Source organism: Mytilus trossulus, chromosome 1 (genome assembly GCF_036588685.1).
Source record: "Mytilus trossulus isolate FHL-02 chromosome 1, PNRI_Mtr1.1.1.hap1, whole genome shotgun sequence".
In the NCBI taxonomy this organism is placed as follows: domain Eukaryota; kingdom Metazoa; phylum Mollusca; class Bivalvia; order Mytilida; family Mytilidae; genus Mytilus; species Mytilus trossulus.
Window position 1 is genome coordinate 71,848,207 of NC_086373.1, and position 17,968 is coordinate 71,866,174.

The window sequence follows — 17,968 nt, forward strand, 5'->3', positions numbered from 1 at the left end:
TCGAGACAGTCTATATATATTGGTGGATTGTGTTTTTCTTATCTAAACCCACTTTGTAAAGTTACACTTGTTCTACATTCATGTCGGTCAACATTTAATAAGCTGTTATTAAATTACTGGAACATTCAATTTGTACAGTGTTTTGTATAAAAGTTCAATCTCAGGTCAAGACATAATATAACGGCTGCTCAAGTCTGTCTTGGGGTACAATTACAGACAATAGTACTTTTAAATGGTGTCATTGATACACACACTGACCTTTAAATAAAAGGTAAACAAATGTCCTATCACATTTCTTTTGTCACTCTATCTAAATAGTAGAGATCTTCCCAAAGAAAGTAATTATTTTATTTTACATTTTATTTGAACCAATGTACATAACATTATCAGAAAAGGAAAGGTAACAAGCGATCATTACCTGTGTACTTAGGTTATACCGAATATATGGTATAAACGATGGTAAAACGGCAATCTGGACTACTCATATGAAGAGCTGCCATTACAAAATGGCGTTGGTCTGGAACCTTCTGACTTTTTCAATTTATGAAGTAGCAAAAGAAGAGATGGCCTTGACCTTTTCACATCCATAAGCTTTCATATTGCTTATACTTCTGATTTCAAAACAGAATGTTAAAGAATTATTTTTCCTTTCTTTGAAAAAAACTAAACTCAAGCACTAATCACCAGCCCAGTAGTCAGCACTTCGGTGTTGACATGAATATCAATTATATGGTCATTTTTATAAATTTTCTGTTTACAAAACTTTGAATTATTCGAAAAACTAAGGATTTTCTTACCCCAGGAGTAGATTACCTTAGCCGTATTTGGCACAACTTTTTGGAATTTTGGGTCCTCAATCCTCTTCAACTTTGTATTTGTTTGGCTTTTTAACTATTTTGATCCGAGCGTCACTGATGAGTCCTATGTAGACGAAACGCGCGTCTGGCGTATAAAATTATAATCCTGGTACTTTTGATAACTATTTACACCACTGGGGCGATGCCACTGCTGGTGGACGTTTCGTCCCCGAGGGTATCACCAGCCCAGTAGTCAGCACTTCGGTGTTGACATGAATATCAATTATATGGTCATTTTTATAAATTTTCTGTTTACAAAACTTTGAATTATTCGAAAAACTAAGGATTTTCTTACCCCAGGAGTAGATTACCTTAGCCGTATTTGGCACAACTTTTTGGAATTTTGGGTCCTCAATGCTCTTCAACTTTGTATTTGTTTGGCTTTTTAACTATTTTGATCTGAGCGTCACTGATGAGTCCTATGTAGACGAAACGCGCGTCTGGCGTATAAAATTATAATCCTGGTACTTTTGATAACTATTTACACCACTGGGGCGATGCCACTGCTGGTGGACGTTTCGTCCCCGAGGGTATCACCAGCCCAGTAGTCAGCACTTCGGTGTTGACATGAAAATCAATTATATGGTCATTTTTATAAATTTTCTGTTTACAAAACTTTGAATTATTCGAAAAACTAAGGATTTTCTTACCCTAGGAGTAGATTACCTTAGCCGTATTTGGCACAACTTTTTGGAATTTTGGGTCCTCAATGCTCTTCAACTTTGTATTTGTTTGGCTTTTTAATTATTTGGATCTGAGCGTCACTGATGAGTCTTATGTAGACGAAACGCGCGTCTGGCGTATAAAATTATAATCCTGGTACTTTTGATAACTAATAACACATCTAACAAAAACACAGAGTTGATGTGGCCCGGTAGTTGTTTATCCCAACTACAAAAGTACTGATCTGAGAGAACTGACAGCTATTTCAAAGCCACTAACAACTAATAAAACAGTACAAGTCCTAGGATTCAAATAATACATGTAAGTGTAATTTTAGTCCTAACTGTAGATGTATAAACCTTTCCGCAAATGCCTACTAAGACAACTCTCCACCACATACCAAATGCCATAGAAGTTAACAACAATATTCAACTGTTTGACTCCAAAATTGAGCAAAATCCATTCCACATAGATAGCTACAAAACGTACCGAAATTACAGGTGTAAAACAAATCAGACGAGAAACTAAGATCTTAAAGTTGAAGACACCGACGTCATTACTGACAACGGAATATAGGTTTGCTGTGTCTCGCATATTTCAACACAGATCAAACGATTTGTACTTTAACTTTAACAAATGAGAAAATTTTAATCAACAAATACTAAATCAACGGAGACAGGGAAATCGGACTAAGCGACAAGGCATCAATTATATGAAATTAGAGTTTTCCGATTTTTTTTCTAATCTTTTGGAATATCTGTTTCACAGGTGACGACGGATGTGTTCCAATTGTCGTAACCACAAACCCGACTAACACGACGCGTTCCATACTTCGCACAGAACCTGCTTACCCTTCCGGAGTTAAGCAACTAATTTAAAGATTGTTCTTATGTTGCGATTGCTATTCTTTATAGCATAATCCGGATAATTTACGGATTTAGCAGCAATGAAGTACAAAGGATGTTTATAATAACCTCATCTTAACTTTGTTCTCTCGTTGATCTCATAATCAATAGGACAATTATCGTAATCAAATTAAATGAACATGTTTTACATAGTTATTAATGACCCGAATTCGTCTGACGAGTGTGAATTTAGAAATAAGTTAGAAAGGTGCCCTAAATATTATTAAACTGGTGATAGCTATGGCATGTATTTAATGACAGGGGTTAAACAAAGAATGATAGATATAATTGCGTAGACCTTCTAAATGATATTTGGGAAAAGTTTAACAACATAAAAAAATAATTGATGCTCAGACGTGTTAGTGATTAGTTTATAATAATTTAAAGGTCAGACTTTTGATGGATTTCGAAAGAAAAAAAAGACTTTACATAAGTTTGTATAAACTGTGTCGAAAATGTTCGGTACATCAAATGATATCTTATAGTATAAATAAATGTAACATGTCAGATGCATCTGAACAGTACTGCAATTTTAGTAAAATAAGTTTCAAGTCCGACCGACATAAAAGACATAAAACGCTATCAAAAAGTTAACAAAATCGGACATGGACAGTTGAAGGACAAATTGTTAAATCAACTAAAAATAAATAAACTACTTCAGCACCTACAACTCAAGACCATCTTCTATTTTTTTTTAAGTAGACACTGAATAAATATACTAATTTGATAAGTTGTGGTATATGTACTTGCCGATAAACCTTTGAGACAAAGAACAACATATCCTTTGACAAAAACTTGAGTCGTTAATTCTTTTTTGGTACCCTTTGACAAGCCAAGTAGCAGCTGTATGCTCTTGAATTAAAGCCTATAATTTGTAAAACTATACCAATAGACATTGAAGTAAAGTGTCAACATTACTTGGTCAATGGTTTGTACAGTCTTTTATATAAAAGTTCATTTTCTGTGGCAATGCACAACTATAATGACCATGAAAGATGGGGTGGGTAAATAGGAAGGTACAATAGTTTGTTTAAATGATGTCAAATATTTATAAGCTGACCTTTAATTCAAAGGATAACAATTTTTTTATATGATTTTTTGTCAGTTTATTTATCCGCCGGTAAATGAATGAATCGAATTCAACAAAGAATTGTGTTGTATGATGATTTGATTGATTGATAATTGCATGTCCGAAAAGAGAAGAGTATCAACCGTTGTTGAAATGAGCTGAAAACATTGTCATTCTATTGTTTTACCCGTTCTTTATTTCAGTGACTGGACAATTATGAACCTGTAAGAAACCAATATGTTACCTTTAACTGTCTAAAATGTTTAAGAATAGCCCTCCTCTTTCTTAAAAATATTGGGACAGCTAAAGGTAGCAGAGCTGATTCCTACAGGTACATGCAAATGATAGTTCAATCATTGGAATACAAAACTATTTAAAAGTACCCAAATTGTTTTCATCATGTAAACAAAAATACAAACAAAGAAACAAATGACAATAAAAAACAACACATTTTATTAAAGTCACCTTCCAATAAATAATTTTGTCACTCATGAAATCGGTTTCCTAAGGAAAAAAATCACTTTCAAATTGATGTTTAACACTACTGATTTTTATATCACAGCCATTTTTCTCATGTTTTTGGGTTGTCTCTTAAAGCATTGATTCAATAAAATGATTATGCACGTTGTAAGTCTTGTTTTTGTTGCTCTTATGAATTTTCTTTTTCAAGAGATTCAACCTCGTCCGTCTTTATATTATCACATTGACCTCTGGTGTTGCTCTTATTCTTCCTAGCATCATTTTCAGCTACAATTAAAATGAGAAAAAAAAACACCAATAAAGTAATGCTTCTAAAATTTGATAGATATAGCCGCAATACAAGGGCCATAAACAATATATAAATATTATCCTGTGTACAAAGTGCGAATCCAGAACTTCCTTCATGAACTAGTGAACTTTAATAGTTTTTATAATTTCCAGGTTTCGTCGTTGATTTACAAATTGTTGTTTATAAGTCTGATATTATTGCTTAAATATGAATATAATACAACACTTCGCTTATGGGAAGCAGAATAAAGGAAGACATAACACATTTTATCTGTCAAACAAAGCAATTGTGTGTGCGATTCGCACTCTGTTCGCAGTAATAGTTTAATAAAAGATTTATTTTCAAAAAAAATTGAGACACAATTACGTATCGGTTACATTTTAAAAAAACGCAAGGGACTCAATACACAAATAAACGAAAGAAAAGCGACACGACCTTGCAGAAAGAAAAAAATCAGAAAAGGGAAAACCAAGTTCAAACGTAAAGAGCATTCGTTGAAATGCAAATGTAGATGTTACAGTAAATGGGTGACATTATGACTTACATGAAATTAACAATTAGTAAATATCTGTAATCGCTTATCTGTATATAGGTACATGAGGTATGTACTGATTATTTTTGTTATTTTTACAGCTAGTTCCTTTCTTTACATTTTTGTTTCAATATTTTTGACATTTTCAAAAAACCTTATACAAATAAGGGGTACGGATTGTAGAGCTGACTTAAAGGGAAAGGTAACTTAGGTTAAATGGTGAGGGGAGGAAGTACTTGATCTTCTTTTTATTTCATTGTATGTGAATGGTATTGAAATTTAGCTTAAAAATTATGGTTCTTCCCGGACTAAAACATGGGTTGTCTTTTTTTGCTTTTGTATGCCGATGATATGATTATTAATTGATTCTGTAAAAAATACAAAACAAGTGTGTTAGACACATAGTAACTGTACTCTCGTAAATGACTAAAGTTATGTCATTTAGAATGTTATGTGAAGATGTAAGAAAAATGGTAATTTGATGGTTATGGTAATGAAAGTGTTGAAGATTTTGTCTTACTTAGGTTCACCGTTAATTTATATCAATAATGTTTTTCGGAACTAAGAAACATTTAGCAGAACAAGGTACAAAAGTGGTATTTGCCTTGAAACCAAAAGCATCATTCTTATGTTTGAATTTTTTCAGAGTACTCTTATTTTTTTGATACACATCTAAGAAGTATTGTTTGTTATGGTAGTAGGACATGGGGCTTTCATAAAGCTCCAAAGATTGCAAAAGTTCAGTTAATATTTTCACAAATATTTTTAGCATCAATCAATGTACCACATTTGCATTGTTGTATTAGCTTGGTACATATCCTGTGACATATTTTAGATTATATACTTAAACTTTTTTCTTCTATTAACTAACGGAAGAAGGTTCTTAATATTATTATAAAGCCTTGTTCATTGTCATCGGCCATTAGTGTAAATGTCACATGTCAAGCTTTGATGAATTAAAATTACCTAAAATTCAATACTGAAGAACACGAACCAAACAACATTATGTTGGTTACTAATATTCAAAATGTACGTATGTTTACAAATCTTCATCGGACTGAGAATAATGTGATTTACTAATTGAAGGATGGCTTTAACTCGTCAACATTATTTCCGTTTTCAGGTATTACGAATTGGAATTTTTCAATTGTTAAATATTACACGAAACGTAAGCTCAAAAACACGTTTCCACATAACATCATTATGATACTTACATGATGATTCTATATTAAAGAAACATGTATCTACTTGCTGTAAAACATCATCAATTAAAATACCATAAAGCTTGATGCCTTTTATTAACTGAAATGGATTTTAATAAGTTATTAAGAAGGATCTTTTTTTTATTTTTTCAGAATCAAAATTAAAGCAATACAAGTTTTCAAATAAAACTGAGAAAAACTTTTTCTAGTTCGGAAATTATTAGTTTCTGACAAATTCAAAGTTTTGAAAAACGGTAAAACGAGGAAGAACGAATCAGTATGCTGGTGTTTCTTATTGGCAGCATATTTGTGCATCAAACTGTGCGCCTGTCCTGTCTGAGGTTCATTGTCACAAGCTATAGAACATCCTAAAATGATAATCCCGATAATTCTCAAGTTGTATTTGTAATGAAAAATTCATATTTTCACAGTTGGTTAACTACCAGCTACCTCGATACAATAACCATATTTTTGCATTTGTAAGGAAAAGGAGACACTAACAGAGGAGCTACAACAACAACAAATATCTACACTAACTGAGGATAGGCAGGTCGTGCTAGTAACAACAGCCACCCACACAAGGAGAGTTGTAAAGATAAAGAAAATAGTTCAAACTACAGAAGATAGCAGAATATTGGTGGACAAAGACACAGAAGAAGAATTCAATTTGGACCTAGAAGAAGAGTTTATGGACGTCGATTTTTACCATTAGAACTGTGTTTATAATCTGACAATTATTGGCTTTTAGAAATTAGTTATTATGTAAAAATTTATATTTAAGGTAGAGTAAATAGGAAAATTTTTGTTTTGGGTGAAGTTTTTGATAGTTTAGGAAGGGATTGGTTATTTAGAACAAATATTAATGAAACTTAAATGTTTTATTCCAGTTTACAGTGTTGTGTGCTGAGAGTATGTATATAAAGTGCACGTATTTATTGTATTTATTTAAAGATGTTAACATAAAGTGTACTTTCATTATTGCTGATATAGTGTAAATAGCCTAATGAAAAATGTCTCAACAACAACAAATAACCAGATGTATTTCTACTGCTAATGTCGATAAACTGTCAGCCAAAAACACAAATAATGCCGAGCAATCAGCATTTACAGAGAAAACTGGAGACAAACAAAATATCACAAATCTAGCCAAACGTCTCCACTCTTGTCTATCCATTTCCTCGGACCATTTCATTTGTATTAAAAACGAACTTGACGAAATCAGACAGTCCCTGAAAAATGTACCGAAACAATCAGACCTAACAGAGGTTGTTACCGAGATATTTTAACACTTGTATCTAACCTGGAAAAAAAACAAATAAAAAACGAGATTATGTCAGAAGTCAAGACTGAAGTTGATTAATTAAAAACCAGTTACGATTCCACAATATTGCATCTCCGTTACAAATTAAACACTATTGAGCTTGAAAATAGGAATCTCCTAGAAAACAAAATGCTAGTCTGCATTCTGATCGTAAGAAAAATAAGGGGATTTCGTTGATGAAAACAGCAAGAAAGCCACTGAAAGTGTTCGGCTTGGTAATAAGAACAAACAAAGCTCATGTAAAAAAAATGTGAAAATATACCAATTACCAGAAAATTGAAATGAAGACCTACCCCATTCTCTTTTTAATGAACTGAATAACAAACACAAATTAGACATCAATCGTCTGAAATTGTTGCTATGCATAGAATACAGAAAGACGGGAGTCCAAGGCCAATATTCGTAAAATTTCTAAGAATGGATAGCAAAATTATACTTCGGCGTAAAAAGAAGAGTATAAACGAAGCACTGAAAGTTAGAAATGGTGATGATATTAAAAATTTGAAATACATTTGTTATAATTGAATGATACCTTGAACATGGAGAGAGCTTTTATATTCGACCAGTCAGTTTTAATTGGTGGAATTAATTCATTTTATGACCGATTTCTAAAGTTTTAACACAACATGCTATAATTATGTTGTTTTATTGTCTTGTCGATCATTTACGTTTCAAATGATTTGCATTGTTTTGGTAAATATATTGCCGTTATTTCGCCAAAGGTATCATACCATATTATACGAAAAACTTATGAGTTTTTAGATTTTTCGTTATATTTATACTTGCAAATAAATTTTACAAATCATATGACTCTGTTGCAGTTCTAAGAAGCAATGTTGTTTGTAGTTATAAAGAGAAAAAAAAAATACAAAAAAAAACCCGTTAAACTAATTGTGTATTAAGTTCAATCAATCTGAACAAATTATTTTTAAATACACGTTAAAAAAATGTTTAGAAATCAACACGAGTCATGTAGAATAACTCATAATTTCAGCTTAATATTTAAAATCTGAAACAATTGAAGTTGTCTTAAACTGGTAATATTATCGTGATCAGTAATTGATTTTTTTAAACTTTAAAAATTGTGTACTACTGTACATGGATTTCTTGTGCTTTTAGTATTGTGGCACAGGTTTTTGATATCGGTCACAACTGATCGATACATAAAAGTTGCATACGAACCTTAATACATGTGTTATTATATATTGTTGCCCTTCAACTGTTCTGTTATCATAGTCAATATTCTCAGTTTTGTGTCCTGTCTTTGATGTTTATTATTTTTCAACTGTTATGCAACTTTGCAAATTGTCATATCTTTTAAATTGTTCTTATAACACAATTTTACGTGAGCCAGCAAATAATAGAAATAAACATATTAAAATTGATCTTCAAGAGATGGCAAGTCTTTTTGTTTGAATGTGTAACCTATATATTAACCTATGTATCATTATGTACAAAATGTAATAAAAAGACAAAAACAATATATGTCCATTCATGACACAAAATCATTGCACTTAATTTATCACAATATTCGGTTAATTATTTTTTTTTTCTCAAAATAATTCAAATATTGAAATAACAAACACTGTTTTTTACATTTATTTTTTATTATCCGCATATTATGTTTATGTGAAATGAGTAAATTTAAGGTGGTACCTAACACTACAGGGAGATAACTCTGTAAAGTCAGCTTAGCGTTTTAATTTTTTATATTTTTGTTAAAGGGTCAAAGTAAATACTTTGTCAAAATTTCAAGAAAATTAAACGATCCAAATTAATTTTAGTTAAAGTGTTGGGTACCACCTTAATTTCACATTGAAATCAAAATTGTATTGCCTTCTACTTTATTTATATTTCTAGATAAAAAAAAATAAGTGTTGTCTGGTTAGTTTTCCATTATTAACCGTTAATAAATATTTGAAATACAGTGGAGTCCCCGGTGTCCGTGAGGCCCGTAATATCGCACATTAGCTGATTTTGTCATATCAACATAGTAACATAAACAATAGTTATCAAATGTACCCGGATTATAATTTAGTACGCCAGACGCGCGTTTCGTCTACATAAGACTCATCAGTGACGCTCCAATCAAAATATTTATAAAGCCAAACAAGTACAAAGTTGAAGAGCATTGAGGATCCAAAATTCCAAAAAGTTGTGCCAAATACGGCTAGGGTAATCTATACCTGGGATAAAAAAATCCTTAGTTTTTCGAAAATTAAAAGTTTTGTTAACAGGAAATTTATAAAAATGACCATTCAAAATCGTTCATTGTTAGAGCCTTCCGAAGGGATAAAAGATAATAAAATTGATAAGTTCAAGAGATAATAATAGCTGCAATCCAGTGATTTGCCATATTTGGCCAATTTCCATAAAAAAAATACATAATCAGATAAAATTTGTTTTATTTAGTTCAAACTCATATCAGATTGAAATATTTTTTGCTCTGCATCCTTGGCAGTGTATTTTTTTCAAACTCAGCTATATTTCGTAGTATAAAATCTTTCCTTTATTTACAATAAGCTATTTTTGGAAGGCATGCGCGAAATCACCGGACATTGGAGGAACTCTCAGAACAGGGGTTTCCCTTATTTTGGACACACATTACAAAAAAACTAGAGGATGAAACCATACAAACATAAGATTTTATGAAATAAAAGTATGTTATGAATGTGTTCACACACTATTGTTCAATTATTGGTTTTATAAGTTGCATGAAGTGAAGTCACAAGTCTTCAAGAATGAATCCACGGTATGAAATGTTAAGCGTTTGACTTATAAAGTTTAAAAAAATTTAAGCTGAATATATAAAGACCATAGGGCAAATTTTGGAGTAACAGTCAAGTATCTGATTTGTATGATTTTATTTTTAATAAAATTGATCATATATATGTGTTTTTATTTTCTATTTCAGCCATTGTCGTCGGCAAAAAAAGTGCAAATGTTTTCACATACATTCAGGCCGTTAGTTTTCGTTTTTTTCCCTCAATGTTGAATGCCGTACGGTGACTTACATTTGTTAAATTTCATTTCATTTAGTTTTTAGTGTAGATATGATTAATTGGTAATCGTACCATTTCTTCTTATTTTAATAAATATTTCTTTATTTCCATTTCTTTTCTACAAATAGTATAACATGCATTGGGAGTTCTGTTCTCACAGACTTAATACTATATAACATAAATTATAAGCATTCAAAAATCAAAATAAGAGACGTGGTAGGATATGCAATATATTGTTAATAAAGAAGAAAATCAGGATATTGATCAGTGGTGAACAAATATGTATAATGAAACTATAGAATATTCTTCAACTTTGTCAAATGTTGGTTTAGTGTCCTCCAAACCGCACCCAACTCGTTTTGAACAGTAAATAGATTTGACAAAAATATAAGGCATCAAATTATACAAACCTAAAGAATTAACCAATGCTTTGTTAATACATGAGTTGTTTTATGTGACAATAACTCGCGACTAAATCACATGAATCAGTTTTAAAAAGATCATTTGTTTTAAACTCAACCAATCGAAAACAAATATTTTAAATAACCAGAATCTTACTAATGCGTTCACCAAATGTATTAAGACATCACGTTTCTGTCTAATGGCTATACTCTTCGGTCTCCGGACATTCAAAGTATGTTTGAAAACAATATATTTGTTTTACTTCAATACCAGATATTTATATTTTAAACAGAAATATCATTACGGTTGCAATATGTAATGTTACTAAAGTTATTCTGTTGTTATCATTTAAAAAAATGTCACATAACTCGTGATGAACCTATATAAATTTCAACGTCAATATCACAGATCTCAATATGATAATAAGTATTTTGTTCACAACATGAGACATGTCATATTCTTTTTGAATTCATTTAAACGTCGTTAATTATAGTAAACTGGGACACTATTCCTAATGCTCCTCCAATTGAGGAACACAAAAGTTGTGTGTAAACAAAAAATCTCTCTGTGTAGTAATGTTTGACATGTTCCAATTTTTAACAAGTGACTGAGCTTAGCCATTTGTGTTGAAGAGCCGCATAACGAAAGGGTTTTCGGGGTATGCTAATTTACGAGAAAATGAATCACACTGTCAGCGTATATTTGTTCCACCTAACAGAAGTTCCAATGGAAACTTCGTTATAAACAATGTCATAATATCTGTTCCTGATGGAACACATATTCTATACCATTTATTCCGTTAGGAACATTTACTGTAATATATTTTCCAGTGGAAATAATATTCCAGAATGTTGTTTCCATTTGGAACTTATATTATGAAGGAACTTCTATTCCGTGACAACACTTCGTACTCCGAATATTTTACCACATATGTGAAAATGTATCAGCTTCTAAACAAGCCATCGTAAATATACAAGTTTACGATATGGGCTGAGCTGTAGAAAAAAAACTTTACCATACCGCCTATGGAGAAATATTTGCGCATATTGCCCCAATTTGAGAGATGGATCTGAGAAGTTATCAGACTGATTTTTCCATGATTGCATCTTGTACACCAGAGAAAAGTGTGGAAATGAATGTTAGTTGTCTTTTATAAACACCAAGTTAGCACTGCTGGTTCTAGATAAAGATAGCACCTGAGATCACCCCTAGTTTTTGGTGGGGTTCGTGTTGTTTATTCTTTAGTTTGCTATGTTGTGTCATGTGTACTATTGTTTTTCTGTTTGTCTTTTTCATTTTTAGCCATGGCGTTGTCAGTTTGTTTTAGATTTACGAGTTTGACTGCCCCTTTGGTATCTCTCGTCCCTCTTTTATTTATACAGATCAGAATCAATTTTCGCTTTTGAAATGTATTACTGGAACGGAGCTGGTGCATTTCTTTCAGGCACACTAGAAACTATGTTTACGAAAGTGACTTAAAAAAGGCATCAACTTCAATGAACTTATTATGGAAACATAATTATTGTTAAATTGTAAGTGAATATTACTCACTATAGACATTTGTGTGTCATTACTGTTCAAATAACTACACACGTGTTCAGGAATAGCTGATAATCAAGGGAAAATACAACTGTGTATGAGTATAATTTGACACATGTGTTTTAATAAAATTGAGAATGGAAATGGGGAAGGTGTGAAAGCCACAACAACCCGACAATAGAGCAGACAACAGCCGAAGGCCACCAATGGATTTTCAATGTCGCGAGAAACTCCCGCACCCGTAGGCGTCCTTCAGCTGGCCCCTTAAATATATGTATACTAGTACAGTGATAATGGACATCACACGTCCGAATTACACACAAGAAACTAAAATGAAAAATCATTCAATCCAAACAAAGGCCAGAGGCTACTGACTTGGGAAAGGCGCAAAATTGCGGCGGGATTAATAGATATAGGAAGATGTGGTGTGAGTGCCAATGAGACAACTCTCCATCCAAATAACAATTTATAAAAGTAAACCATGTTAGGCCTTTAACACGGAGCATTGGCTCACACAGAACAAAAAGCTATAAAGGGCCCCAAAATTACTAGTGTAAAACCATTCAAACGGGAAAACCAACGGTCTAATCTATATATAAAAAGAGAAACGAGAAACACGTAAAAATTACATGAACAAACGACAACTACTGTGCATCAGATTCCTGACTTAGGACAGGTGCAAACATTTGCAGCGGGATTAAACGTTTTAATGGTACCAAACCTTCTCCCTTTTTCTGAAACAATAGCATAACATCACAACATAGAAAACCACACGATAAAATATCAATTGAATAATTTAATTCAATCAAAAAACGTAAATTAACACACTATGAACGAATAAATTTGATCTGCGATACCTGAATGTAAATGCACAGTTGATAGAATATTAGCGACAAACACTCAAGGCCAAAAATGAAACAAACAAGTCCGAACAAAGCAATGGCAAGACTCCACCCCGAAATATGTTTATGAGATCTCAACCCTCCCCCTATATATCTAGCCAATGTGGAAAAGTAAACGCATAACAATAGCAAATTAAAATTCTGTTCAAGAGAAATCCGAGTCCGAATTCAGAAGATGTAACAAAAGAAAATAAATAAACCATTATTTGACCAATAATTAGCAGCTGGTCACTAATATAGGCAACTAAACATACAAATTTATTAAAGAATAGCACATGTTTTTTACATTTTAATGCATATTAACAAATCACAAAATTTTTTTCTCCGAGAAAAAGGGGGAGGGTCAAATCTTTTCACCTATTCAACTATAAAGCTACTATTGATTGTTCCTAATTAAAAAGGTTACAATTAAGATTGTGAAACCACAAGGGAAAAGCAACGTGAAAAAACTTCCAAGAGTGTCTCAGCTTCGAAACAAGCCATCATACATAAACAAATTTACGATGCCTCTGCTGGTGGACGTTTCGTCCCCGAGGGTATCACCAGTCCAGTAGTCAGCACTTCGGTGTTGGCATGAATATCATTTTATGTGGTCATTTTTATAAATTTCCTGTTTACAAAACTTTGAATTTTTCGAAAAAATAAGGATTTTCTTATATCCCAGGCATAGATTACCTTAGCCGTATTTGGCACAACCTTTTGGAATTTTGGATCCTCAATGCTCTTCAACTTTGTATTTGTTTGGTTTATAACTATTTCGATATGAGCGTCACTGATGAGTCTTATGTAGACGAAACGCGCGTCTGGCATACTAAATTATAATCCTGGTACCTTTGATAACTATTTACACCACTGGGTCGATGCCTCTGCTGGTGGACGTTTCGTCCCCGAGGGTATCACCAGCCCAGTAGTCAGCACTTCGGGGTTGACATGAATATCAATTATGTGGTCATTTTTATAAATTTCCTGTTTTCAAAACTTTGAATTGTTCGAAAAACTAAGGATTTTCTTATCCCAGGCATAGACTACCTTTGCCGTATTTGGCACAACTTTTTGGAATTTTGGATCCTCAATGCTCTTCAACTTTGTATTTGTTTGGTTTATAACTATTTCGATATGAGCGTCACTGATGAGTCTTATGTAGACGAAACGCGCGTCTGGCATACTAAATTATAATCCTGGTACCTTTGATAACTAATTACGATATGGGCTGAGCTACAGATTATCTTTACCGCCTATGGAGAAACAATTGCGCATATTGCCCCTAATACATCATAAGGTTCCAGGCGGCAGATTTACAGATGTTATTGTCAAAACCCTTACAGACAAATTATAATTTTTGACAGATCAGCTACCCTAATTAACTCTGAAAGATGTTAACTTCATTTAATTAGAAACAACATAAGTTTACAATTTCTAAAAAATAAATATACATCAATTAGAAAAATACTTATAAGGAATCTCATTAACTCAAAATATGCAACAGACGTTTCTCGCTAAGTATGCATCAAACGTCATGTCATTTTACACTTAGTCAAAATGTCAAAATCGGACAGCAACTCCATTTTTGAAAGATTCAAGATTGCACAAACATTCGCTTGTGAGTTAAAGCGCATACATATCGTATCGTCCAAGCAATTTGTGACGGGTATCATGTAGTTATAACGGGTATCATGTACTAATAAAAGTCTAAACTATTGATCAATGTTTGTGTCAGGAGCACACCACTATTAATGATTGCATATATTAATGTGCGAAATGCGAATGGGTCAATAGGAAATTGATATATTATCGACTTTATTTACTTTATAATTCGAAGTCGTCAATTCTCTGATAAATGAATGTGTGTCCTTAATGTTAATTTTGAGCTCAGTATCATCTGAAAAGTTTGAAACTTAAATACGTTGAGTATTGTTATGAGTTGTGGTTCAAGTTCTGATATTTCTTGTAAATTCATTATTGTTCAGACATAATGCTTGCAGCCAATTCTCTACTGTTGGGTTCCATTCATTATGATGTTTTAAGTTCAAAATTGGTTTAATAATTATCTGTATCAATGGATGGAGGAAAAGATTAATTGTGAAAATATCTGAATGTCCACTCCTTTAGTACATTCTGTATCTGGAATTCTTCTTTTATCTTTAACGGTATCCAACGGAATATCTATATGTTCAATACGTTTACAATCTAGTATGATGTTGGTAACTTCAATAAAAAAGAGACAAAAGATACAAAAATGGACGCTTAAACTCGAATGTCGAAAATTAACTGACAACGCTATGGCTAAAAGTGTCACCAATTCCAGAAATGTCAGTCTGGAATTATCATGCAAGTCAGATAGAAAGTTCTATCCATTCCATCAGTATCCCTGATTATTCCACTGATTTCTTATCATAATTTTGTGAAAACTATAAGTAAGTCAAACCCAATTATTGCATGTATACATCTTATAAGGCCAAACCATACAAATTTGGCCAAGTAAATTATTATAATAGTTAAAAACAATTGTTCTCTGTCTTTCCACCCGTAAAGATCAATTTTGACATATAACTATGAAAATTCAGTTTTAAATATAATATCCAGCGTGAAATGATAGCTTATTGTACACTGAAACCCAAAACATATGGTTTCTAATCATTTTTTTTCTAAATAAGGGAGATACATTGTTACATCCGGTTTGAAATTTGTCACTTCCGGTTTTATTTTATAGTTTATTTGATACTGATTCATGAAATATATTGTTCAATATAATTTTACTTTAAAGAAGTACAAAAAATAGCTTCGTCTAGTTTATATTAGGTCACTTCCGGTTTACTTTCCGTGGTCGAGTGTCTTGTAACGTAATGCATGTATTCATATGAGGTATAAACAAAGGTCAAAATCTAGAACGTCAATTCAACTTATGACCTTGAGTTAAATTTCAAGGTCATAAACCAAGGGATTCAAATCAAATTCATGTTTTACGACATGTTGCAACCTACAATTTAGTAAAAATATATTTCATACAGTTTTTGAAAAGAATTCAAATTAAGCCAAAATCAAAATTCAAAATGTGACCCTGACTTCTGACTTTGACCTAATTTTCTTATTTTTGGATCAAGAACCTTAAATCAGAAGATCCTATGTATTTATCACTTATAGTTTACAAGATAGAAATGCATATCGCTCATATCAAATGCATAAGGGGAATTAACTCTCATTTGAAGTGTTCATATCGCTTCAGTCGAGACACGACAAATCATGCCAAGGATATAACTAGCAATTATATAAAATAAATGTGTCGCTTTCTTTTCGGTTACGGAGGGTATGCAGTCACAAGAAAAACAGTGTTCGGGGAGATAACTCATACAAAGAAATTTATTTGGTTACACAAGGTAAATTTCAAAGGCGCATACACTGTGTAATATCATATTCCGAATATTTAAGGGACACATTGCAAAACAAATATTTATTACAAAAACAAAATTAGGCAGAAGGAAAACATTATTTAAAAACCAATTGTTCTCTGAATGATTGAAGTTCTTTCCACCCATAAAGATCAATGTTGATATAGAAGGGACATGTTCCGGACAAGTTCCGGACAGACCGGACATGTTATTCCCGTTTGTTTGATTTAACACTAGCCATTTTTGGGGCCCTTTTTAGCTTGCTATTCGGTGTGATCCAAGTCTCCGTGTTGAAGACCGTGCTTTGACCTATAATGATTCACCTTTTTGAATTGTGGTTTGGGTGGAAAGTTGTCTCATTGGCAGATCTCATACCACATCTTGTTATATCTATGTACCGTATAAAACGGACTAGTACCTTAAAGAACGGACATGTAGCTGACAAGTACCGGAATGAATTGACATATAACAGAATAGTACCGGATAGAACAGACATTTCATGGACTAGTACTGGATAGAACGGACATGTAACGGACTAGAATTAGTAACGGATAGAACAGACATGTAACGGCCTAGTACGGGATAGAACGGACATGTAACGGACTAGTACCGAGTACAACGAATATGGAAACGGACAAGTACGAAATAAAACGGAAGAAAAGAAGTATGCACAGTGCAAAACTAAAAAAAATAATAATATAAAACATACACATTGACCCAACACATTTTTGAAGTACATGCGCTTTATTCATTTTCCAAAAATGCAACTTTATTTTAAAGATGGGTTGGACTTCATTCGTCTAATTCAAAAATTCACCATAACATCTATCAAATGCATGCAAATCTAAATAACTCTTATGCATGTTACTAACGGAAAGCGTCCGTTACTAGTATTCGTCCGTTACCTTTTGTCGTTTTATCCGTAGTTCGTCTATATCTGGATATGTCCGTTCGTGAATTCAGTTAATCGGACATCAACGAACAAGTTACAGAGGTGGAACGGATGAGTACCGTACAACATTGATATCTATCGGACAGTCAACGGACAATCTATTCGTTATACGACCGTTCACAGTTTTAAACATGCTCAAAATTGTTCACCTGACCGAACGGGCTTCTCCTGGATTCAGCAGATAGTTGAAGGGTACGGATGAGGAACGGAGTTTAACGAATATGAACATACACAAACAGATTTGTTTATTTAGGCCCCGATTACACCTTACCGGATAGCGCATACAAACACCGAACGGATAGACTTTTTTTTAAATGCGTTCATATCTGTCACACATCTTTTCTTAGCCGGAAGATGTCGGTCCATATCCGTTAAATGTCCGTGAAGCGTCTGTTTTGTCCGTCGACGTGCATTCTAACCTGTTGAACATTTTGAACATGTTCAAAACTTGGAACGGAGGTCCATCG

At 32.7% G+C, this 17,968-nt stretch overlaps 1 long non-coding RNA gene across 1 annotated transcript; it reads right to left on the minus strand.

Moving 5' to 3' along the window:
• Positions 1–3,924: 3,924 nt before the first annotated feature.
• On the minus strand, positions 3,925–10,792 carry LOC134709900 (uncharacterized). The gene is made up of 3 exons (XR_010106073.1): positions 10,731–10,792; positions 6,010–6,097; positions 3,925–4,241 (listed from the first exon to the last, which is right to left on the minus strand). It is a non-coding gene; the product is annotated as an uncharacterized LOC134709900 (long non-coding RNA).
• Between the last annotated feature and the right edge of the window lie 7,176 nt (positions 10,793–17,968).